Genomic DNA, 12,187 nt, shown 5'->3' with positions numbered 1-12,187 from the left:
TGCTTGCAAATATATCCTAATCAGATATATGCAGTGAAGGTGAATCGAGAAAGTTCTCTGACTGGGAAGCTCCCTGAATGCCCAGGTCCTGTTGGTTGAAGCTCTTGAGTGCCTCCTTATGAGTGGGAGCAGCACGGAAGGGGGGCAATGCTTGGAAATGGGACTGATGCAGCAGCTGGTAGCAGAGGCCTCCCTCCTCCTCAGCCTGAACTTGCCTTCACAGTCCTCTCCATCACAGAGCCATGCTGCCACCACAAGTGGGCTGGTGTTGGTAGACAAGATCACAACCACCCTGCAATAGCACATGGGGTGGAAACTGGCAGCAGCAGCTGCAGTAGGGGAAGTTAACAGCCAGGAAGAATATATGATCTACCCTGTGCAAGGACTTGTGATCCCAGAAGTTCTGGTGAGGACTCGGAGCCAGACTGCTTTGTCTCTCCTTTTCTCCACCGTTCTTCCTGTGACTGGTATGGAAATCCACAAACACATTAACAGTGCCCCTCTGTGGGCTGTGTCAACACATGGAAGTACATAGATGAAGAAGTATTTTTTTAAATTTATTTATTTAGCTGAGGCATGTGGGATCTACTTTCCTGACCAGGAATGGAACTCAGGCCCCTAACATTGGGAGCTAGTTGTCTTAGCCACTGGACCTGGCATCCAGCTTAGAATGGGTGTGCATGTTAATTGGTTGTGCATGCTAATTGGCTACTGTTGCATGATAAACCACCCCAAAACCTAGCTAGCTCGTGGTTGAACTCATAGTCAACACCGTGAGTTTAGCTCAGCTGAGCCATTCTTTCATTTCACCTGGACACCAAGGTGAGTCTATGGTCTGTTGCTGGTTGACTAGGGTGCTCTATTTTTGGAGTTGAGCTGGGTGCCACCTGGGCACCTGGCTGTCATCCAGCAAGCCATATGGGATTGTTTTCATAGAGAGCAGGGATCCAGAGAAAAAGCAAAATATTCACTATCTTTCCAGCCTAGGGCCAAAGCTGTCAGGGTCATACTTACTGAATTTTTCTATCCAAAGCACATGAGACCAGCCTCAACCCAAAGTTGAAAGGACTGATTTCTGTCTCTCCATTTTTGCTTTCACTTTTTACAGAACCAGCTGTAAAATCGCATTGCAAAGGGCATGGATATAGGTAGAAAACATATAATCACTGTTTTTACAATCAGTATCATCATGCCTAAACAAACAAGTTTTATATAAAGGTGGCAAGAGAAGTATTAATAAATTGTTGAAAAGCCCACAGAGCTATTAAACAGCTGGGATACACTCCATGTCACATCCACCTGATTCCACAGCAGTTGTTGCCAGTAGACCACTCTTCTCCTGCAACTACCCCAGGGTCCTGAGAAGGCGGCTGCTACAACTGAATGAAGATTCCTCTGATTCTTCCCATCTAGTACTATTCAACATCAAAATAATGCCCTAAGTACAATGCAGAAGAATTTGAATAAGGAAAGCTCTGAGTTTAAGAAATCAGGTCCAAAGATATTTTTCCTTTCTAATCATAGAAGACATTTTAAATATTAATACCTAAAATGCACTCCACATATTTGAAAATTCTTTTCATCACATTTTGCTGTTTCTAGACTATGTAAATCACAAAAAGACTATGATCTACCTATCAGTTAAAGAATATATTTTTCAAATTAAGAGATCTTCAGAAAACACATTCCATTGGCTACATTTCATGAAATCAGCTGAGTAATGGTAAGGGTTTTCTCCTTTCCTTTCTGCAAACCAATTTTCCAGGACAAAAAAAAAAGATCCAGTGAAGATTCACAGCTGACTTGTGCCAGTAACTATGCCAAAGCTTAAGAGGAGCCTAGCAGCCATGGCTATACAAAAGGCCTAATTACAGATCAGCCCTGCAATCCCCATTCCACCTCCAACAAGGCTGTAGAAGGCTTCCCCAGTCCCCACAACCAGAGATAATACAGTACTACCAGACAGGAGGGGGGCAGATGCAAAAATCTCTGTGGTCTCCCACCTCTAGACCCATCCATGCCGGGGTCACGATATAGAACCCTGCTTTGGGGAAGCTGTCTCCTAAGGTGTCTGGTTACATGGGCCAGGGCCCTCAGTCTTACGTGCCCCCTAACAAACCAAGGGCACCCCAGCCAGAAGCATGACCTCCCATCATGCCCTGCAATAGCAGGAGCCAACAGAAGAGTCGCTTAAGGTCATCTGCCTCACCCCTATGCCCTACCAAGGCACCCGGCCCCTAAGTCACCCAACAAGCAAAGGATCTGGCCCCAAGTCAGCAGCAGGCCCTTTACTCAAGCACTGGAATGTTCACTAAGGAGAGCAGGCCAGCAACTTAAGGAGCAACTCCAGGAAGCCACAGCCAGTGCAAGATGGCCAACCATAGCACGTGTGAGAGGCCAGGGCCAGAGGAAGTGTTGGAGGAGTGTCTAATTTCCTCACTTCTGTCTCGGCACAACAAAACTTTGAAGCTACCGACCAGCATTACAGCCCTTGGACTGGTCAGTGTTACAGCTCTCGGACAGACCAGTGTTACAGCCCTGTGTTACACCTCAGTTTTATTTAGAAAACGAAGGAAAATACATCCTTGAGGCGTGAGGGCATGCTGACCCAAAAGACGCGAAGAGGAGAGAGAAAGAGACCCCAGGTCCTCTGACTCCTCTTTTTATGTTTTTCTCCTCCCCCTGGGCCTGCCCTGTGTGAGCTGGGCTAGCCTCGAATGCTGTTTGTTCTACCTGAGGTTCTCACTCTGGTCCTCGGCCCTTCCTTTGTTCTGTTTTCATGGGCTTTTCCCTTCCTTGTCTTTTAGCCACCACCATTCTGTACTCTTTTTTTTCTATTCTAACTACCTAACATTCCTCCCTCAAGAGATGGGAGATGCAATTCTTTGGAATAGGGGCGTCAAGGTCTCTCTGGCTACTTGCTGCTCAACTGGGATGGTTAGGTGCATTGGGCCTCCCCCTCTTGCCAGTCTCAGGCCTCAGAGTCTTTATAGTGGTGTCCATCTAAGGGTGAGTGATATTTTCTGTGGTCGGCTATAGTTTTATATATCCTTGTTGAACTGGCAATGCATGTTGTAGCTTGTTGACCTGGGCAGAGACAAAATGGGCTAGACAATTGATAATACATGGAGCAATCATAAGCAGCATCAATATGGTATAACAAGGACGAGCAGGGGCATCGGCCAACTCCAAATTCCCATCACAGGAAGATACCCAAAGAGAGATTGTAGCCACCCAGAGAAATCTCCAGCTTGTTCCTTCAGATCCTGTGGTGTCTGAATGTTTTTCTTGAGGACTCTGAGACTTTCTTTAACTTAGGAGGTTCAGTTCAGTTAAGTTCAGTCGGTCAGTCGTGTCTGACTTTTGCGACCCAATGAATTGCAGCACGCCAGGCCTCCCTGTTCATCACCATCTCCCGGAGTTCACTCAGACTCACGTCCATCGAGTCAGTGATGCCATCCAGCCATCTCATCCTCTGTCGTGCCCTTCTCCTCCTGCCCCCAATCCCTCCCAGGATCAGAGTCTTTTCCATGAGGTGACCAAAGTACTGGAGTTTCAGCTTTAGCATAATTCCTTCCAAAGAAATCCCAGGGTTGATCTCCTTCAGAATGGACTGGTTGGATCTCCTTGCAGTCCAAGGGACTCTCAAGAGTCTTCTCCAACACCACAGTTCGAAAGCATCAGTTCTTCGGTGCTCAGCCTTCTTCACAGTCCACCTCTCACTTCCACGCATGACCACAGGAAAAACCATAGCCTTGACAAAACGGACCTTAGTCGGCAAAGTAATATCTCTGCTTTAGAATATGTTCTCTAGGTTGGTCATAACTTTTCTTCCAAGGAGTAGGCGTCTTTTAATGTTATGGCTGCAGTCACCATCTGCAGTGATTTTGGAGCCCCCAAAAATAAAGTCTGACACTGTTTCCACTGTTTCCCCATCTGTTTCCCATGAAGTGATGGGACCGGATGCCATGATCTTCGTTTTCTGAATGTTGAACTTTAAGCCAACTTTTTCACTCTCTTCTTTCACTTTCATCAAGAGGCTTTTTAGCTCCTCTTCACTTCCTGCCATAAGGGTGGTGTCATCTGCATATCTGAGGTTATTGATATTTCTCCCGGCAATCTTGATTACAGCTTGTGTTGCTTCCAGTCCAGCGTTTCTCATGATGTACTCTGCATATAAGTTCAATAAGCAGGGTGACAATATACAACCTTGACGTACTCCTTTTCCTAATTGGAACCATTCTGTTGTTCCATGTCCAGTTCTAACTGTTGCTTCCTGACCTGCATACAGGTTTCTCAAGAGGCAGGTCAGGTGGTCTGGTATTCCCATCACTTTCAGAATCTTCCACAGTTTATTGTGATCCACACAGTTAAGGGCTTTGGCATAGTCAATAAAGCAGAAATAGATGTTCTTCTGGAACGCTCTTACTCCATGTTATGACTCAGTTTTATTTAGAAAATAAAAGAAAATCCTCTAGTAATTAAGCCATGCCTGCACAACAGGGTGAAAAGAAGAGACAGACAGAGATGCATGGCACCTTAAATCATGATTTATATGTTTTTTATTCCCCTCCTACCCCACCCCTCCTCACGGGGCCTGCTCTCCCTAAATTGGATTAGCCAGTACTCTTTGTTTTACCTGAGGTTCTCACTCTGCTACTCTTACCTCATTTGTTCTGTTTTCCCGCCTTTCTTTTACTTGCCTTTAGTCATCATAATCCGAGACTCATTTTTCCTATTCTCACTACATAACAGAAGACCGAATCGGGGGTAAGGAGAGACAGACACAGAAAGAGACCAAGGTTCAGAGACAGACTTCGAGACCAGGAGAGGGAGATGCAGACTGACAGACAGACACACATTCATGTGCGTCAGGGCGTAAAAAGACACGCACACACAGGGACAGAGAGACGGAGAGAGAGACACAGAGCAACGAGAGAGAAGCAGAAAAAAGGAGTCAGGGGACAGAGGATGGCATCCGATCCGAGATGGACACATTGGTACGGACCCTGACACACCACAGAGAGAAGCCTTGCTGACGACTTCGCGTCCCCAAGGGAGGGCATACAAGTACTAACCGGGCCCGACCCTGCTTAGCTTCCGAGATCAGACGAGATCCGGTGCGTTCAGGGTGGTATGGCCGTAGAAGGAGGCGGCTGCCGCCAGGCGCCCTAAGAGCCCTGCGCTGCGCCTGCCTTTCGCTCTGACCTGCCGGTCGGGCCAGCCGGCGGCCGCAGCTCTCCAGCTCTCCACGGAGCGCGCGCTGCACTTGAGCTGCACCACCCGCGACCGGACTCCCGGCGGCCCGGTGGCCGGCCCACGCTGCCCCGCCCCCCGCCCCCCGTCACCCCCGGCCAACACTCGGCCGGCCCGGCCCGGGGGACCACAGGGCTTCCGGGACCCGGAGCAGCCGGCCGGGTGTGCCTGCCGGGGGCTGTAGGGGGGAGGGTGGAGTGAGGGGCGCGGAGGTCTTGGCGCTCTCCCACCCTGGGACCCTCCAGGCACCACCCGGCTCGGGGGCCGCCGCCCCTCCCCCACCCCCTCGCCCACCTCCCCAAGGCGTTCGCTGCCCAGGGCCACGTGGCCCCGGATCTGTCTGGCCTCGGGGCCCGCTGGGACCCGCTGGGGCCCGCGGTCCTCTGAGCCTCCTGCGGGCCTAGGCGCAGCCCAGCCGTGGCCCTGAGCGCCCATCCTGCCCGGCACCTGCGCGGTGCCCAAACCCACCTGGAGCCACCAGCGCCGGCGCCCAGAGCTCGTCAGCCCCGCCCCTTCGCCCCACCGAGACCCCCCCCCCCTTGCCCCCACGCCGCCCTCCAAGCACAGGACCTTGCTGAGGGTGCAGACGAGCGACATGCAGCCACACGGACAGGCACACAGACACACTCGCAGGCACCCACGCCAAGTGAGACAGCCGGCCGGCGCAAGCTCGTCAGCCAGGGCCACAGCCAGAGCACCCACCCGTGAGAGGCCGGGGCCAGAGGAAGGGACGGGAGGCCCGGGGGTCAGGAGAGACAGAGACGGAAAGAGATGAAGGTTCAGAGACAGGCTCCCAAGACGGCGAGAGGGCAGAGGCAGAGGCAGAGGCAGATGCAGACAGACAGACAGACACGAGCGCGCAGGCACACCCAGGGAGGGAGAGCCAGAGAGAGGGAGACACAGAGCGACCGACAGAGAGACGGAAAGCGGGACACGGACAGGGGACAGGGGATGGCATCCCATCCGAGACGGACACTCTGGCACAGACCGTCACACACCGCAGAGAGCGGCCCGTGCGCAAGGGAGGGGGCGTCAGCCTTGGGCCGGGCGAGCCCGGGCTGGACGCGGTGCCCTGGGGCTGGCAATCACCCGTGGGGACCCCAAGACTTCCTCGCAGCCGAGGTCTCAAAGGTCCCCTTCGGCTTGGCTCCCTGAGGCGAGACCCAGCCCCCGCCCCCAGGCCAGAGGCTGAGTGTGGGAGTGTGCGTGTGAGTGTGTCGGTGGGCGACGGTGGGGTCGGGTCGACTGGGGGGCCGGGTGGATACCCACAGTGGAGGGGGGAGGGTGTGGCGGCCGGGCCTTTGGAAGCCTGTGTGGTCCTCTTGCTGTCTCTCTCTCTCCCTCTTTCTCCGTCTCCCTTACTTGTGGTTTCCGGCTCTTGACCTGTCTGGGCTGCGGGGGTTGTGTCTGTGTTTGGGGGGCGGGGGGGCGGGCGTGAGGGTGTGTGTGTGTGTGTGTGTGTGCGTGTGTGTGTGTGTGTGTGTGTGTGTGTTGTGCGCCCGCGCCTGCGGGAGACCTCGAGGTTGCCTGGCAGGATGCGTCTGGGGGTGGGGCTGGGGCCCCGGCCCCGCCCAGAATTGCCTGAGGCCTGCCAAGGGAGCCCCAGACAGAGACCCCCGCGCCCCCGCCCCCGCCGTTCCTCTGGTTTCCTGGACGCCGAAAGCCCAGGGGCTCGCGGGCCGCGCGGAGGCAACCCAGGTCTGCAGCGGGAGTCGGGGCCCCGGCCACCCAACCTGAGAGGGGCTGGAAGGCAGGCGGCGGCTCTGAGCGCCGTGGGGTGCCAGGGGCCAGCGGCAGGCGGGGCTTGCGGTGCGGCTGGGGCCCGGGGCTAAAGGAGAGGGGAGGCAGGGAAAAAAAGAGACAACAAAAAGCCTACAGCACCCGGTATTCCCAGGCGGTCTCCCATCCAAGTACTAACCGGGCCCGACCCTGCTTAGCTTCCGAGATCAGACGAGATCGGGCGCGTTCAGGGTGGTATGGCCGTAGACGGAGGCGGCTGCCGCCAGGCGCCCTAAGAGCCCTGCGCTGCGCCTGCCTTTCGCTCTGACCTGCCGGTCGGGCCAGCCGGCGGCCGCAGCTCTCCAGCTCTCCACGGAGCGCGCGCTGCACTTGAGCTGCACCACCCGCGACCGGACTCCCGGCGGCCCGGTGGCCGGCCCACGCCGCCCCTCCCCCCGCCCCCCGTCACCCCCGGCCAACACTCGGCCGGCCCGGCCCGGGGGACCACAGGGCTTCCGGGACCCGGAGCAGCCGGCCGGGTGTGCCTGCCGGGGGCTGTAGGGGGGAGGGTGGAGTGAGGGGCGCGGAGGTCTTGGCGCTCTCCCACCCTGGGACCCTCCAGGCACCACCCGGCTCGGGGGCCGCCGCCCCTCCCCCACCCCCTCGCCCACCTCCCCAAGGCGTTCGCTGCCCAGGGCCACGTGGCCCCGGATCTGTCTGGCCTCGGGGCCCGCTGGGGCCCGCTGGGGCCCGCGGTCCTCTGAGCCTCCTGCGGGCCTAGGCGCAGCCCAGCCGTGGCCCTGAGCGCCCATCCTGCCCGGCACCTGCGCGGTGCCCAAACCCACCTGGAGCCACCAGCGCCGGCGCCCAGAGCTCGTCAGCCCCGCCCCTTCGCCCCACCGAGACCCCCCCCCCCTTGCCCCCACGCCGCCCTCCAAGCACAGGACCTTGCTGAGGGTGCAGACGAGCGACATGCAGCCACACGGACAGGCACACAGACACACTCGCAGGCACCCACGCTAAGTGAGACAGCCGGCCGGCGCAAGCTCGTCAGCCAGGGCCACAGCCAGAGCACCCACCCGTGAGAGGCCGGGGCCAGAGGAAGGGACGGGAGGCCCGGGGGTCAGGAGAGACAGAGACGGAAAGAGATGAAGGTTCAGAGACAGGCTCCCAAGACGGCGAGAGGGCAGAGGCAGAGGCAGAGGCAGATGCAGACAGACAGACAGACACGAGCGCGCAGGCACACCCAGGGAGGGAGAGCCAGAGAGAGGGAGACACAGAGCGACCGACAGAGAGACGGAAAGCGGGACACGGACAGGGGACAGGGGATGGCATCCCATCCGAGACGGACACTCTGGCACAGACCGTCACACACCGCAGAGAGCGGCCCGTGCGCAAGGGAGGGGGCGTCAGCCTTGGGCCGGGCGAGCCCGGGCTGGACGCGGTGCCCTGGGGCTGGCAATCACCCGTGGGGACCCCAAGACTTCCTCGCAGCCGAGGTCTCAAAGGTCCCCTTCGGCTTGGCTCCCTGAGGCGAGACCCAGCCCCCGCCCCCAGGCCAGAAGCTGAGTGTGGGAGAGAGTGTGCGTGTGAGTGTGTCGGTGGGCGACGGTGGGGTCGGGTCGACTGGGGGGCCGGGTGGATACCCACAGTGGAGGGGGGAGGGTGTGGCGGCCGGGCCTTTGGAAGCCTGTGTGGTCCTCTTGCTGTCTCTCTCTCTCCCTCTTTCTCCGTCTCCCTTACTTGTGGTTTCCGGCTCTTGACCTGTCTGGGCTGCGGGGGGTGTGTCTGTGTTTGGGGGGCGGGGGGGCGGGCGTGAGGGTGTGTGTGTGTGTGTGTGTGTGTGTGTGTGTGTGTTGTGCGCCCGCGCCTGCGGGAGACCTCGAGGTTGCCTGGCAGGATGCGTCTGGGGGTGGGGCTGGGGCCCCGGCCCCGCCCAGAATTGCCTGAGGCCTGCCAAGGGAGCCCCAGACAGAGACCCCCGCGCCCCCGCCCCCGCCGTTCCTCTGGTTTCCTGGACGCCGAAAGCCCAGGGGCTCGCGGGCCGCGCGGAGGCAACCCAGGTCTGCAGCGGGAGTCGGGGCCCCGGCCACCCAACCTGAGAGGGGCTGGAAGGCAGGCGGCGGCTCTGAGCGCGGTGGGGTGCCAGGGGCCAGCGGCAGGCGGGGCTTGCGGTGCGGCTGGGGCCCGGGGCTAAAGGAGAGGGGAGGCAGGGAAAAAAAGAGACAACAAAAAGCCTACAGCACCCGGTATTCCCAGGCGGTCTCCCATCCAAGTACTAACCGGGCCCGACCCTGCTTAGCTTCCGAGATCAGACGAGATCGGGCGCGTTCAGGGTGGTATGGCCGTAGACGGAGGCGGCTGCCGCCAGGCGCCCTAAGAGCCCTGCGCTGCGCCTGCCTTTCGCTCTGACCTGCCGGTCGGGCCAGCCGGCGGCCGCAGCTCTCCAGCTCTCCACGGAGCGCGCGCTGCACTTGAGCTGCACCACCCGCGACCGGACTCCCGGCGGCCCGGTGGCCGGCCCACGCCGCCCCTCCCCCCGCCCCCCGTCACCCCCGGCCAACACTCGGCCGGCCCGGCCCGGGGGACCACAGGGCTTCCGGGACCCGGAGCAGCCGGCCGGGTGTGCCTGCCGGGGGCTGTAGGGGGGAGGGTGGAGTGAGGGGCGCGGAGGTCTTGGCGCTCTCCCACCCTGGGACCCTCCAGGCACCACCCGGCTCGGGGGCCGCCGCCCCTCCCCCACCCCCTCGCCCACCTCCCCAAGGCGTTCGCTGCCCAGGGCCACGTGGCCCCGGATCTGTCTGGCCTCGGGGCCCGCTGGGGCCCGCTGGGGCCCGCGGTCCTCTGAGCCTCCTGCGGGCCTAGGCGCAGCCCAGCCGTGGCCCTGAGCGCCCATCCTGCCCGGCACCTGCGCGGTGCCCAAACCCACCTGGAGCCACCAGCGCCGGCGCCCAGAGCTCGTCAGCCCCGCCCCTTCGCCCCACCGAGACCCCCCCCCCCTTGCCCCCACGCCGCCCTCCAAGCACAGGACCTTGCTGAGGGTGCAGACGAGCGACATGCAGCCACACGGACAGGCACACAGACACACTCGCAGGCACCCACGCTAAGTGAGACAGCCGGCCGGCGCAAGCTCGTCAGCCAGGGCCACAGCCAGAGCACCCACCCGTGAGAGGCCGGGGCCAGAGGAAGGGACGGGAGGCCCGGGGGTCAGGAGAGACAGAGACGGAAAGAGATGAAGGTTCAGAGACAGGCTCCCAAGACGGCGAGAGGGCAGAGGCAGAGGCAGAGGCAGATGCAGACAGACAGACAGACACGAGCGCGCAGGCACACCCAGGGAGGGAGAACCAGAGAGAGGGAGACACAGAGCGACCGACAGAGAGACGGAAAGCGGGACACGGACAGGGGACAGGGGATGGCATCCCATCCGAGACGGACACTCTGGCACAGACCGTCACACACCGCAGAGAGCGGCCCGTGCGCAAGGGAGGGGGCGTCAGCCTTGGGCCGGGCGAGCCCGGGCTGGACGCGGTGCCCTGGGGCTGGCAATCACCCGTGGGGACCCCAAGACTTCCTCGCAGCCGAGGTCTCAAAGGTCCCCTTCGGCTTGGCTCCCTGAGGCGAGACCCAGCCCCCGCCCCCAGGCCAGAAGCTGAGTGTGGGAGAGAGTGTGCGTGTGAGTGTGTCGGTGGGCGACGGTGGGGTCGGGTCGACTGGGGGGCCGGGTGGATACCCACAGTGGAGGGGGGAGGGTGTGGCGGCCGGGCCTTTGGAAGCCTGTGTGGTCCTCTTGCTGTCTCTCTCTCTCCCTCTTTCTCCGTCTCCCTTACTTGTGGTTTCCGGCTCTTGACCTGTCTGGGCTGCGGGGGGTGTGTCTGTGTTTGGGGGGCGGGGGGGCGGGCGTGAGGGTGTGTGTGTGTGTGTGTGTGTGTGTGTGTGTGTGTGTTGTGCGCCCGCGCCTGCGGGAGACCTCGAGGTTGCCTGGCAGGATGCGTCTGGGGGTGGGGCTGTGGCCCCGGCCCCGCCCAGAATTGCCTGAGGCCTGCCAAGGGAGCCCCAGACAGAGACCCCCGCGCCCCCGCCCCCGCCGTTCCTCTGGTTTCCTGGACGCCGAAAGCCCAGGGGCTCGCGGGCCGCGCGGAGGCAACCCAGGTCTGCAGCGGGAGTCGGGGCCCCGGCCACCCAACCTGAGAGGGGCTGGAAGGCAGGCGGCGGCTCTGAGCGCGGTGGGGTGCCAGGGGCCAGCGGCAGGCGGGGCTTGCGGTGCGGCTGGGGCCCGGGGCTAAAGGAGAGGGGAGGCAGGGAAAAAAAGAGACAACAAAAAGCCTACAGCACCCGGTATTCCCAGGCGGTCTCCCATCCAAGTACTAACCGGGCCCGACCCTGCTTAGCTTCCGAGATCAGACGAGATCGGGCGCGTTCAGGGTGGTATGGCCGTAGACGGAGGCGGCTGCCGCCAGGCGCCCTAAGAGCCCTGCGCTGCGCCTGCCTTTCGCTCTGACCTGCCGGTCGGGCCAGCCGGCGGCCGCAGCTCTCCAGCTCTCCACGGAGCGCGCGCTGCACTTGAGCTGCACCACCCGCGACCGGACTCCCGGCGGCCCGGTGGCCGGCCCACGCCGCCCCGCCCCCCGCCCCCCGTCACCCCCGGCCAACACTCGGCCGGCCCGGCCCGGGGGACCACAGGGCTTCCGGGACCCGGAGCAGCCGGCCGGGTGTGCCTGCCGGGGGCTGTAGGGGGGAGGGTGGAGTGAGGGGCGCGGAGGTCTTGGCGCTCTCCCACCCTGGGACCCTCCAGGCACCACCCGGCTCGGGGGCCGCCGCCCCTCCCCCACCCCCTCGCCCACCTCCCCAAGGCGTTCGCTGCCCAGGGCCACGTGGCCCCGGATCTGTCTGGCCTCGGGGCCCGCTGGGGCCCGCTGGGGCCCGCGGTCCTCTGAGCCTCCTGCGGGCCTAGGCGCAGCCCAGCCGTGGCCCTGAGCGCCCATCCTGCCCGGCACCTGCGCGGTGCCCAAACCCACCTGGAGCCACCAGCGCCGGCGCCCAGAGCTCGTCAGCCCCGCCCCTTCGCCCCACCGAGACCCCCCCCCCCTTGCCCCCACGCCGCCCTCCAAGCACAGGACCTTGCTGAGGGTGCAGACGAGCGACATGCAGCCACACGGACAGGCACACAGACACACTCGCAGGCACCCACGCTAAGTGAGACAGCCGGCCGGCG

General features: G+C 61.1%; 3 non-coding genes across 3 annotated transcripts; all 3 read right to left on the bottom strand.

Annotated features, from left to right (window-relative positions):
• Nucleotides 1-7,125: 7,125 nt before the first annotated feature.
• Nucleotides 7,126-7,244, bottom strand: LOC138088016 (5S ribosomal RNA). The gene has a single exon (XR_011145614.1). It is a non-coding gene; the product is annotated as a 5S ribosomal RNA (ribosomal RNA).
• A 1,965-nt stretch (nt 7,245-9,209) lies between these two features.
• On the bottom strand, nt 9,210-9,328 carry LOC138088015 (5S ribosomal RNA). Its single transcript, XR_011145613.1, has one exon. It is a non-coding gene; the product is annotated as a 5S ribosomal RNA (ribosomal RNA).
• Nucleotides 9,329-11,295: 1,967 nt separating this feature from the next.
• Nucleotides 11,296-11,414, bottom strand: LOC138088014 (5S ribosomal RNA). Its single transcript, XR_011145612.1, has one exon. It is a non-coding gene; the product is annotated as a 5S ribosomal RNA (ribosomal RNA).
• Nucleotides 11,415-12,187: the final 773 nt, after the last annotated feature.

Source organism: Capricornis sumatraensis, chromosome 10, assembly GCF_032405125.1.
Source record: "Capricornis sumatraensis isolate serow.1 chromosome 10, serow.2, whole genome shotgun sequence".
Taxonomy (NCBI): Eukaryota; Metazoa; Chordata; class Mammalia; order Artiodactyla; family Bovidae; genus Capricornis; species Capricornis sumatraensis.
The sequence above is the reverse complement of the archived record's forward strand: the minus strand, read 5'-3'. Positions and strand labels throughout refer to the sequence as shown.